This window comes from Elaeis guineensis, chromosome 5 (assembly GCF_000442705.2).
Source record: "Elaeis guineensis isolate ETL-2024a chromosome 5, EG11, whole genome shotgun sequence".
NCBI classification, from domain to species: domain Eukaryota; kingdom Viridiplantae; phylum Streptophyta; class Magnoliopsida; order Arecales; family Arecaceae; genus Elaeis; species Elaeis guineensis.
Window position 1 is genome coordinate 52,643,552 of NC_025997.2, and position 12,541 is coordinate 52,656,092.

The following is a 12,541-nucleotide window of genomic DNA, read 5'->3' on the forward strand; positions in this document are numbered from 1 at the left end:
GAACATCAGTTCTTTAGCTTGAGCTATAGCTCCAATACTGCTGTCAATGCAGAAGGATCGGACCATCCATGGAGGGTGCCTCTCCAAGCTCGCTAATGAACTTTCATAACCAAGCAACTTCTTTACTAGCATCAAATACCATAAAGAACTCTGTATCGTAAATAAAACTGGCTACTGACTATTGCATGAAACCTTTCCAGCATGTCGCTCCTCCTTTTAGGATAAAAATATAATCTGACACAACTTTATCATTTCGATGTGACTAAAAATTGGAATCAATATTCTACAGATTTTAAATCAGATTCTTCATAAATGAGCCATTGATCTTTAGTATTTCATAAATATTTAAGGATGGTTCTTATAATCTTCTAAATCTTTATGAAGAACAGAGATGATAACCAAGCTTTTATTCCCTGTAATATAGGGATGCATTCTCGATTAAAAAAATTTCATCCAAACAACACAAAGAATACTTTTACAGAACTATAAGCCCATTTATACATATAGGATTCTGCTTCATTCTCAATGAAGCCATAGGTTCAAAATGTATATTCCAACTTTGAGAAGTTTAATTCAATCTGAATAGACTTGAGAATAGCCACAAGAAAAAATATCTCATCATAGTCAACACTATAACTTTGATAAAATTTTTTGGCAACCGGATAGAATTAATAGGTCTCCACCTTTTTGTCTACACCTCTTATCCATCTAAAATCCACTCACACCTTATGGGTCTTACCCCTTCAAGTAAATCAACGAATGTCCATACATCGTCGATTTTTATGGACTTCATTTCAAATTTAATGGCTCCAAGCTACTTCTCAAAGTTAGATCTCTATATTGCATCTATATGGGAGATCAAATCTCCATCCCAAACTTAAAAATCAAAGTATCTGTTCGGCTGACATGGTACTCTACCGTATCTACTCAAGGATACCTTTACATTGGGCTCCGAAATTGATCTAATCAATTTTGATTTTGTTGGTTTGTGTCAGAGTCGGTTTCTTTACCTATCAAGCTTCACCAAACTTGCTCTTAATGGCAATAGTTTCTTCATCAAGAAATTTCTTTTCCAAAAAGAATGCCTTAAGATTTATGAACATCTTATATCCATCAAGAAGGTAGAAGAAATATTTTTAAAATAATATTTATCAGATCAAAATCTAAGCTAGTCAGTTTGTGAACATTTCACATAAGTTCGACACCCCAAATCCTAAGATAAGAGAGTATCGAATTACCCAAGTTCATATCTCATATGGAGTTTTGATGATCGATTTGCTCAAAACATTCTTGAGCACATATCAAGTAGTCTAAAGCATAACTTTCGACTGACTAGTAAATCTACAGTGGACCGAACCATGTCTAACAATGTTCAATTTCTCCTTTCAAACATCTTTTTAAACAGTGGTGTCCCAGGCGAGGTCTATTGAGAGAGAATCCAATTCTTTTCAAGACATGTCAAAAACTTACTGTAAAGGTATTCACTTTATCAATCTAACTGATGAGTTATAATACTCTTTACAGTTTGTATTTTCTATCTCATTACAGAATTGTTGGAACATTTCAATCGATTCAGATTTATGCTTCATAAGCAAGATGCACCCATGTCAAGATAGGTCGTTAGAGATTTTAATGTAGTAGTAAAGCTTTCTTCTGGCACTTATGTTTATGAGTGCAAATACATCAATATGTATCAAACTCAGAATATCACTGGCTCGTTCACCCTTTCTAATAAAAGGTGTTAAGTCAATTATGCCAAAAGCAAGTTTTAGTGACATTATCTAATCTAGGATACTAGTTAGATGTACTTTACACTAACAGACTATGGTACTAGATTTATACCATTTTCAATTGTCCACTTATTATTACAGTATCATTCACAATGAAATCGCAGTAATCATTCTTATTGACACCATCAATAAGATTGGATAATAGTGACAATCACTTAAAATGATATCTTTAAGATTGAAAACAAGCTCGATGATTCCTAATGTTAAGACTGAAACAGACTTCCATCTCTTACATTCAGGAGTCTCTTGCTGTTTACAAACCTTCTACTATCCTGAAGTCTTTTGCAACTATTTGCAAACATAACTTGTACTGTCGGTATCCTATACCCAAGTAGTAGTATTATTAATAGAAAAACTTTAAGGAGTTATCATATAACTATCTTAACCAGTAATGATTTACTGATTTCTCTTTTAAGCCTGTTTGGGTTAGCCTGAGACTTCTTGATCAATTTGCTCAAAAATTATACTCAACTTCTGATACTGGTTGTCAAAGTTAGGTCTGATAATATTTTCACTGTCTAACAGTGAACAGAGCGACAATATTCTAATCATTTATGAAAAGAGAACAATTGACCCATTAGTATATGAATTATTTTAAGCCTAAAGACTTGGACTTTAGTCTAAAGATTCTTTCACTATTTTATACGAATTGGTAGCCTCTACCTCTAATTTGAAGAATTACCTTAATTTTTTAGTGGGTACTAGAATCTACACAGACTGCATATAAGTCCGAGGATGGCTCGATCAACCCATATGTACATATGGGTAGGTTCTCAACCAATTGTCTCTCCAAATAACTTCTAGTATTTAATTTAGCCCTAGGTTTCATTTCAGTAGGCGATGGACCTCCACTGAAAGTCCTGGTTAGGTCCAACCATTAACATGAACTTACTTAGTGATTCTAGCTAAAGAATGATCAGGCCTGAGGATGGCTCGATCAATCCAACCATTCATCAGATAGTTCAATAGAATCATCATATGATGAATGATAATTCCATCATTCAGAGAGAATACCAGACGGATGGCACCTGAAATATCAATCAAAAATAATGGATCCATTACTATTCACCTTAATGGGAGGCTATGATCTAGTTGTCTCTATAACCAGCTCATTTTATAAATCTAATAATTTAGAAGATTTGATTAAATCTTTTAAAAGATATCAGTCGACCTACAAATCATAAATCCTCTCACTGATTTCACTAAGTCATGAAAAGGACTAGTGACTAGTGGATCCAACCAGTATGTCGTAAATCCTCCCACTGACTTCATCAAGTCATGGGAAGGACTAGAGACAAGTCGATCCAGGATACCTAAATCAATCATACTGATTAACTTTAATGGCATGGGCTAACTCGAATCACTTAGCGATCTAATCAAAATCTAATTCACCAAATTGGTCAGATAAGTGAGATCGATGGGAGGGTCTGCTAAGCTTGCTTGAAACACCATCAAAATAGTTAGGTAAACTGCTCTCAATTAAAAATCACCAATCGAAATGTCAAACTTACCTTAGACACTAATTGGTTAACTAGTTTCGATTTGACCAACTTAATGATTCGGGTTCAATCACTGAGCCACAATCAAGATCTATTTGATCTAATCAAAGACATAGACTTGACTATCTACAACTATTATATTAGAGAAATCCTGATTTATCTAATTCAAAATTTGACTAGACTTAATCAATTTCTCTACATGGTCAATCAATTCTTTGATTCTAACCTTAAGTCTAATTCAATTAAAGAATTGATTTGAGCTAACTCATGCCCTATGTTTTATGCAACATCATTAGATCTCAAATTATAATTCTAGATCTATTCAGTTCACCACTTAATTCTCAATTAAATTTTTACATCAACATGGTTAAGATTTTGAAACAATTTTTTATATAAATCTTTTACATTAAATCATAAAATTTTTTAGATCAAATCTAAATTTTTATGATTTTAAATCAAAATAATTTTGACTAATCAAGATTAGATGTAACTAGTTTCTTCGCAACTTGCATCACATACAACAATACCTAGGATTTCAAGATCTAAAATTTTGCAAGAAATAAGTTTTCTCCTTTCACTTTCTTCTTCATGGGACCTTATAGTGGCACCCCTATATGCCATAAGAGCACCCCATTGAATGAAAAGAGAGAATCATGTAACTCTACTTGCTCCTATGATCGAACGGCCTGATGATTATCCAATCCGAGTACTTTGCTACTCAGAATATCTAACCTAATTCACATATCATATATGAAAAAGTTTAGATCTATTCTAAATTATATTAGATCTAATTTTATATTAGATTATATCTAAAATCAGATCATAACACATCTCATGCATTACTAAATCTAGATTTCAACTCTATATGCATATATGTTTATGTCATAATGAACCTTTGCTCTGATACTATTTGAAGTGAAGCGTGGTGGTTTTGTACATGTATTTTAAAAAAATTTATAGTGAAACATACATAGATTAAATAATTTAATCTATAATGCATGCATAGATTAAATCTAAAACTATCATACAGGATCTATGACATGAACTAATATGTATGTATGTAAATCTAAAATCTAAAATTCAGTAAGTATAGATCATATCTATATATAATTAGATCACATCTAAATTATATTTAGATCATATCTAAATATAAATTGAGTTTAAAACTTTATACCTAAGTACGGATAGCAGATCACCACATCTAAAATCTATGATAGTTTGTTCTTCATGATGTTCGGCAGTCGCACATGTGTCTAACCTCTACAGGTATCCATACGAAGCCCTTGTGCTGATCGATCTCTCCAAGAGTGCTAGCTCGCAAAGATACTATATTTTGGCTGATCTAAGAGAAACACAAAAAAGATGAAGAATAAAGAGATCCTCTCCTTTTGTTCTTGGATCCACGTATCAGATCTTTACAATAGAGATCAAGAGAAGAACCCTTTCTTCTCAATTCTTCCACGCATAAGAGAGAACCTTTCTCTCTTTCTTTCACACCTTTAAGAAGAACTTTTCTTCTCTAATTTTTTATGATAAAAATTAGATCTAATTTAATTTTTTATACTAAAAATTATATAAAATTTTAAGCTCTAGAAGAATCCAAAAAAGAGACCCAAGAGAAGAACCGTTCTTCTCTCTTCTTCTCCCTTTTTTCTCCTTGATCTAGAACTCTAGGAAGCCCCAAACATCCAACCAAAGTTTTTTAATATTTCTTCTTCAAATCCTCATATTAAAAAATTAGATCCAATCTAATTTTAATTTTAGAAAAAAATAGAAAAAAATTTTAGGAAAAGAACAACTTCTTCTCCAAGGCTGCGCATTAGAAAGAAGATCCTTCTTCTTCTCCCTCTTTCTCTCGTTGGAAAGAACTTTTCTTCTCCAAGTTTTTGCTGTAGAACCAACAAGAGAAGCTCTCTTTGATGCCTAAAAATTACCAGCAAAAGCCTCACAAAATTCTTTCAAAAGGGGTTGGGAAGGAAGCCTAGATGCATGGGATATGGGGCATCCAACTCTTGGACGCCCTTCCTTTCTTTTTGGCAACCAAAAGAGGGAGACGCCCCTTCTTTTTCATGATAGAGAGGGGAGGACATGGCTCCTTTGGTGGAGCATGGGATTTTACATGGTGAAGAGGTGTGGGGCATGAGAGATCTTAAATAGATAGGTGGAGGGAGTTGGTTCAGCCCTATTCCAAATAGAACTCATGAATCTTGATCAAACTCTAACAATTCTTAGATCCAATCCTAACTAATTTAGGAATTAGTTATAGCAAACTAACTAATTAGGTCCTAGATCAATTATGAAACTAATTAAGTCTTAATCCAATTAGAGAATTAGTTAGATTAAAATCTCATTGATCCAGGGATTGATTCTTAATGGATATCAGGGAAGTTATTGATCAATAGGGCTTGATCCAATCAAGCCTATTATCCAATAGGATTTGACCAATCAATATATATATAAAACTAAATTAAATCTCATTCAACTCAAAATTTTATTTGCATCCCTAAGATCAATTGGAACAAGCCTTGTTATCCAATAGAGCAGCATCCAATCAATCCAAAGCAAACCTAATTGAATCCAATTCAATTAGATTTGATCTAATTCCCATTGCTCAATTAAATTGAGCCAATAATAATCAAATTATTAATTAATTATTTTTTTAATTTATCAACCATTAGTAAATAATTTATTACAACTTTTACAAAAGATTAATCATCAATCACATTGATAATTAAATCCTTCAGCGATTCATAATCATTGATCAGCCATTTGATCAGATGGTACTTCTATGTGTGTGACCCCATAAGTTCGAACTTAAGTCGGTAGCATAAGAATAATTCTTGTACTAATTGATGTTACCATTTAGCAAAGGTTTCCAACATCTGGATAGGCCGAATGTATGCCCAGCAACACTCTAGAACCCATATGGATATAGTTATTGTATAATTCATCCCTTTGACACTTGATGCTTAAGGATGACTAAGGGTTAAACTGTCAACACAAGAAGAGTGGTCTACATTGTGTCTCAACCTTAAAAATTCTATGACTCCTCACTAGGACTACTTTGATCAAAGTTTTGCTAAGTTGAAACACAGTGATGCATCATCTCTAATTTTATTTGGAGCGATCAATCCCATCTTGACTCGTACTCAGATTTTGCAAGTACTTGACTGTACCCAAAAATCTTCTATTATCGAATTAAAAATTTGGGTAGTCCGGCACCAAAGCATAGTGAGTTGCTTACAAGTCACCGAGGCTACCTCAGGTCAGAGGGACACATATACCCGTATCCCATCAGAGCAATCTTTGATAGCAAAGTGCTCCAGAAGTGGTCACACTCAGTGAAATATACTCCTACAAATCATCCGTATGCCATACCCGTGTCACCACACGTCTTGGTTAAGAGGACAACCAACTAATATGACACACAATGATCTGCACTTGATACAATTATCATTCTTATAACAATTATATCATTTGATCGTGAGTAGGATTTAAGAACTACACGATAAATCCTTCTTTATCATTTTGAAAGTAGCTCTAAGGACTTCATTATAACATATGAGTTCTATTAGGAAGATGTATTCCTTATGATGAATCTTGTCAAATAATATTTATCATTTTGTAATTCATATACATGTATGAAGCATAATCATCTACAACCTAGATGATTGATTTTAGGACACAATTTCCAACACACACATCTCCTCTTCGAAGGTCAAGTAGGGTACGTAATGTACCACTCAGGTATGGATTTGTCATTGAGAATGACAACACATCCTACATCATTGAGAATGATGATCCCACGATTTATTCGAAAGCTGTCATGAATAGTGACTCTGATAAATAGCTTAATGCCATGAAATTTGAAATGGACTTCATGTATACCAACCAAGTTTGGACTTTGGTGGATGCACCTAAGGGTATGACCCCAATAGGCTGCAAATGGATCTTCAAGAGGAAGATAAGAGTAGATGGCTAGGTAGAGACCTCTAAGGTCTGACTTGTGGCAAAAGGTTTCAGACAAAAATAAGGTGTTGATTATGAAGAAATCTTTTCATCGGTAGCCATGCTTAAGTCTATTCGGATTATGCTTGCTATTACTGCATACCATGACTATGAGATCTGACAGATGGATATCAAGACTGCCTTTCTCAATGAAAATCTTGAGAAAGAAGTCTATGTGACTCAGCCAGAAAAATTTATCTCTAGTGGGAGAGCAAATTATGTATGCAAGCTGAATAGATCTATTTATGGATTAAAACAAGCATCGAAGAGCTGGAACATCTATTTTGATGAGACAGTCAAATCATTTGACTTTATCAAAAATATGGATAAATCTTGTGTGTACAAGAAGACTAGTGGTGCTATTATATTTTTGGTCTTATATATGGACGATATACTACTCATTGAGAATGATATCCCTATATTGCAATCGATCAAGACATGACTATCATAAAAATTTTTCATGAAAGATTTGGGTGAAGCATCCTATATACTTAGTATAAAGATCTATAGAGATAGATCAAAGAGGATGCTTGGCTTGTCCTAATTTAGGAACATAGATCTTGTGTTGAAAATGTTCAACATGGAGGGAAGTAAAAGAGATTACTTGCCCATGGGTCATAGCATACAACTCTCTAAGAAGATGTCTCCTAAGACACCTGAAGAGAGAAATATAATGGGTTCTATTCCTTATACCTCAACTGTAGGATCTATAATGTATACTACGTTGTGTACCAAGCCTGATGTGGCTTATGCCTTGGGCATTGTAAGCAGATTTCAGGCTGATCATGGGAAGGATTATTGGAAAGCTGTGAAAAGCATACTCTAGTACTTGAGAAGAACTAGAGATATTTTTCTCATGTATGGTGGATCTGATTTAAAACTGAAAAGTTATACTGATTCTAGTTTTCAATCTGATCCGATGATAGCAAATCCATGTTTGGATATGTTTTCATCGTGTATGGTGGAGCACTAAGTTGGAAGAGTTTCAAATAGCAAACTGTTACTGACTCAATCACCGAGGTTGAGTATATTGCTGCTAGTGAGGCTGCTAAGGAGGTCGTCTAGATGAAAAAGTTCATCTCAGAATGGGGTGTGATTTTAGGGATTGAATAATCAGTGCCTTTTTATTGTGACAATATTGGGACAGTTGTTCAAGCTAAGGAATCGAGGTCTCATCATAAATCCTAGCACATCTTAAGATGATTCCATCTCATTCGAGAGATAGTCGAAAGATTTGATGTGATCGTGGAGCGAGTTGATACTAAGAACAATATAGTAGACCTATTCACTAAGGTCTTGTCAGTGTAGCAGTTTGACTGCCACCTTGATTGCATGGGCATCAAGTATAAGGACGATTGGCTTTAGTACAAGTGGGAGATTGAAAGAATAATATCCTACAAACCAATCGCATATGGGATGCGATCGGATGTTTTTGGTAATTTATCTTCCAAACTCATATAATTAATATTGATATTTAATAAAATAAGCTTTTCGATTCATTATATGCTGCATCTTATTATTATTTTTTAAGATTATAATGAACCACATAGGTCTGGACAATGATTTTAGGGTCATGATGAGATCATACCAGTGAGATCTAAATTCTTGATAGCCATGATCTAAAATATTTTTAATTATTGGTTCGTTGAGTTGGAGATCAATGATACCGATAAGACTGGCATGTCCTATGTATGCTTAGAGATGAGGGTGGTTGATCTCACAACCACTTATGTGGTGACTCTAATACAAGAATATAGATACTTATTAAAGAATGAGTTCATTAAATAGACCTACGAGAGAATATCTGATGGAGTCTTATTTATATGTTAGCTGATGATTCTCTAGTGGGAGTTGTGTAAGTGATCCTTTGACCTGAGATCGCCATGATACCTTGTGTACATGAATCTATGTTTTGATTCACTTCCCAACTTGATTCTCTGATCCTTGTATAGGATGTTCTGGATGTAGTGAAGTGTGCATGGAGGTTGTGAGTGATCAATAAGGGATCAATCACTCCTAATAAGGAGAGTGAACATCCTATGTGATCTCATAGGTCGATGATTCTAGAAGTCTTTGGTCAAAGCAGGATGATAATTAAAAAAAAGTTTCTAATATATCATCAACTGAATCATCACCTTCTGATCAAGATACATAAAGATAAGCAATTAGGTTTGATATGATTCCATACCTATAGCTCATCTAGGATGTTGTTTGACTGAAAGATTGAATTACACGATAACTTACCACTGAAGGATATTTTGATAATTTTTTATCAAAATTTTAAATTTTTTAGGTAGTTATGACACATTGCTAGACATCAATCTTGACTTATAGACTTATCATAATTAAAAAAAATTAATATAAAAATTAATTAAGAAGAGTCCTAGTTGACTGGGACTTTTGAGCTGACCTAATCTAATCAGATTAGGGTTACGTCAAGAGTCTATATCCACTACTGGCTAGATTTGAAACCCAATGGGTCACACACTTTGAGATTTGATCTTGATCTAATTTAATTAAAATTTAATATAAATTCTAAGGATTAATTTGATATGCTAGCATATTGTATTAACCCAAGTTTCGAAATAGGGTCTGTTCAAAGCGTTTGAGCTAAACTAGACCAGTTACCTTTGACCTAATGAGATTGGATCTAATTTAATTTGATTCTTATCCAACTTAGAAGTATTTTAAGTGTGGAAGGAGTCCTCTGCTCTCACCAGGCCTCATGCCAAAAAATAATTTCCGCCCTCCTATTAATTGCATTGAGAGGTGAAGAGTCCTTCTTCATGAAGGCTCTTACCTATCTCTTCGTTTCTATCCAGATACTTAATTATTACATGCAAAATTAATATGTGAAATTTATAGGGCGTAGAAGAGGAGTCCTTTTGAGTGAAGGCTCTTCTACACCAAATAAATACACGAAGATTAATTTCTCTGTGTGAAGAAGTTGGAGCGCCAAGAGTTGGCGCCCCTTGGTCCTTCCTCATGTCCCCTCTTAGCCTATTTATATGGGGCATCCCATATGGGCTAAGTGCTAGATTTTGGACAAAAATCAGAGCCAATTGGCATGTAATAGAGGAGAAAAATTCTAAAAAAAAATTGAGAAAAAGGTAAAAAAAAAATTGAGAGAAAAAGTTGTAAGAAGGATGGTGAGAAAATTAGCAAGTGTTGCTAGTTTATCCTAGAATTTGATTTTTCTATGTGTTGGAGCCCAAAATCAAATCCTAGGTTGTGAAATTTTTGAAGAGTGTTCTCTTAGCATGATTCTAGTAGAAAAATCAAAGATGACTGGATGTTGGTATGATCGTACTTCGAGTTTGAAGCCAGCAGTGTTCTTGTGAAGAAAAGGCTGTGGCAGCATATCCTTTGGGAAGGACTTTGGCCAACTTCCATGTGCATCACCATTGGAGGGCTTCTACTTTGGAGTCTTCTTTGAGAAAAAATAAATTTCTATCTCTTTGTATGCTTGTTTTTATTTTGTTCGATATCTACAAGGTGATTCTAGGATTTGGATTTTGGTTCGATGGTTTTAATTATTAAAGCTTTCAATATGTTTATTTTAAAATTTTTAAAATTTAATTTTTACTGCATGATCAGAATCTAACAGACAGAGATGGAATCGAGTAGCTTGGCTCGACTCTCATATTTATCCATCCATGAGTAGCAGACGATTGCCCCAAGGCATGGAGGCGAGAAGATCCAAAAGCTCTCAAAGTCAGATGGAGACCGAATATCGAGTCGAAGTGAAGATTGTTAAAAAATATACCTTGAGATTTAATCCATAATAAGTCCAGAATGAGATCCAGGATGACAAACGGAGTCCAATGAGCCTAAGAACAACCCAAACAAAGTCCAGATGGAGAAGATATGTGCAAAAAAGGTGAGGAGGTGGGTTGGCAGGGCTCATGGACAGCAGACGGGTCCACAGGGCCTGCGGGCCCACAAGCATGTGGGCCAGGCCCAGTGCACGGGCATGAGCAGGTCGGTGGTTGGCGTACGATCCAACGCTGGCATGCGCGGGCCTAACCCAATGGATGTGCAGGCACAGCCCAGTGCCTTCATGCGGTCCATGCCCCATGAGTGGATCGACGACATTTCACATCGCATTTCACATGGTCTATGGTGGATCAGATGACATTTCAAGCTGGTTTCTTGTGGCTCACAGTGGCTCTCACAGACTATGGCATGATCGGATGGTTTGCAGGGCTTATGGTCAAGATCCAATGGCTGTGAGCTGTTTCAGTGATCAAACGATGTGCAGGGTCATGATGGAGCACGATCCAACAATTAGTTTCCTGACATGAGGTGCGATCGAATGGCCGAGAAGCTATAAGAGTCCAATCCAGAGTCTGATTTCAATCCGAGCTAGGTTTTAGGACCTTTAAGAGGCTTTGTGGGTGAGCAGAACTGTGAACATGAAGAGAGCACGGCAAAGAGCTGTGAGCGGAGGCATCAGTGCGATGGAGGCTCATGCAGCCATTGAAAGGAGTCTGACAGAGTGTTGAGTGTGTGTAACAAGCAGAGCAGATACTACAAAGCACCGATAGGGGATCGAGGGTAGAGCAGAGTGTTAGGTAGAGCAGCTGCAGAGAGGCACGATGTAGCGGTTCACTCCATAGGAAGTGTGCAATGGTGTCGAGGATCTTGATATTGGCAGGCCTGTGGAGGGTCTTCTTGGAAGATTTTGAGAGAGTTTTTGTGAGGGTAGCTTTTAGTTAAGAGAGTTGTGTACAGAGAGTTGAGAGTAGGTGTTCTCCTCTTGTACTTGTATTCTCTTTTCTAGTAAAGCTTGCATGCCTCATGGAGGCAGTACTTGGGCTGTTCCACATACCTGATTGTGTATGTATTATTTTCTTCTTTCTTCCTACTGCGACACAAGTGGTATCAAAAAGGTTCTATGGTGGTGGTGTCTTGGCTAGACATCTCCAATAATATGTGATTAGATTAGATGATCTGATTAGCAAGTATTCTGATTGGGTTGGTCACCAGGCCTGTCCGATCATAAAAGCAAGTAGAATTTAAAGATTCTTTCTTTCCATTCGATGGGATGCTTTTATGGCATGTAGGAGTACCATGTGATTATATCCTATGAAGAAGAATGCAAAAGAAAAAACTTATCTTTCTACAAAACCCTAGATCTGAAAATCCTAAGATATTGCATGTGATGCAAGTTGTACGAAAAGTAGTGACATCTAATTTTAATGATTAAAATTATTTTAATCATAAAAAATAAAACTAGAATTA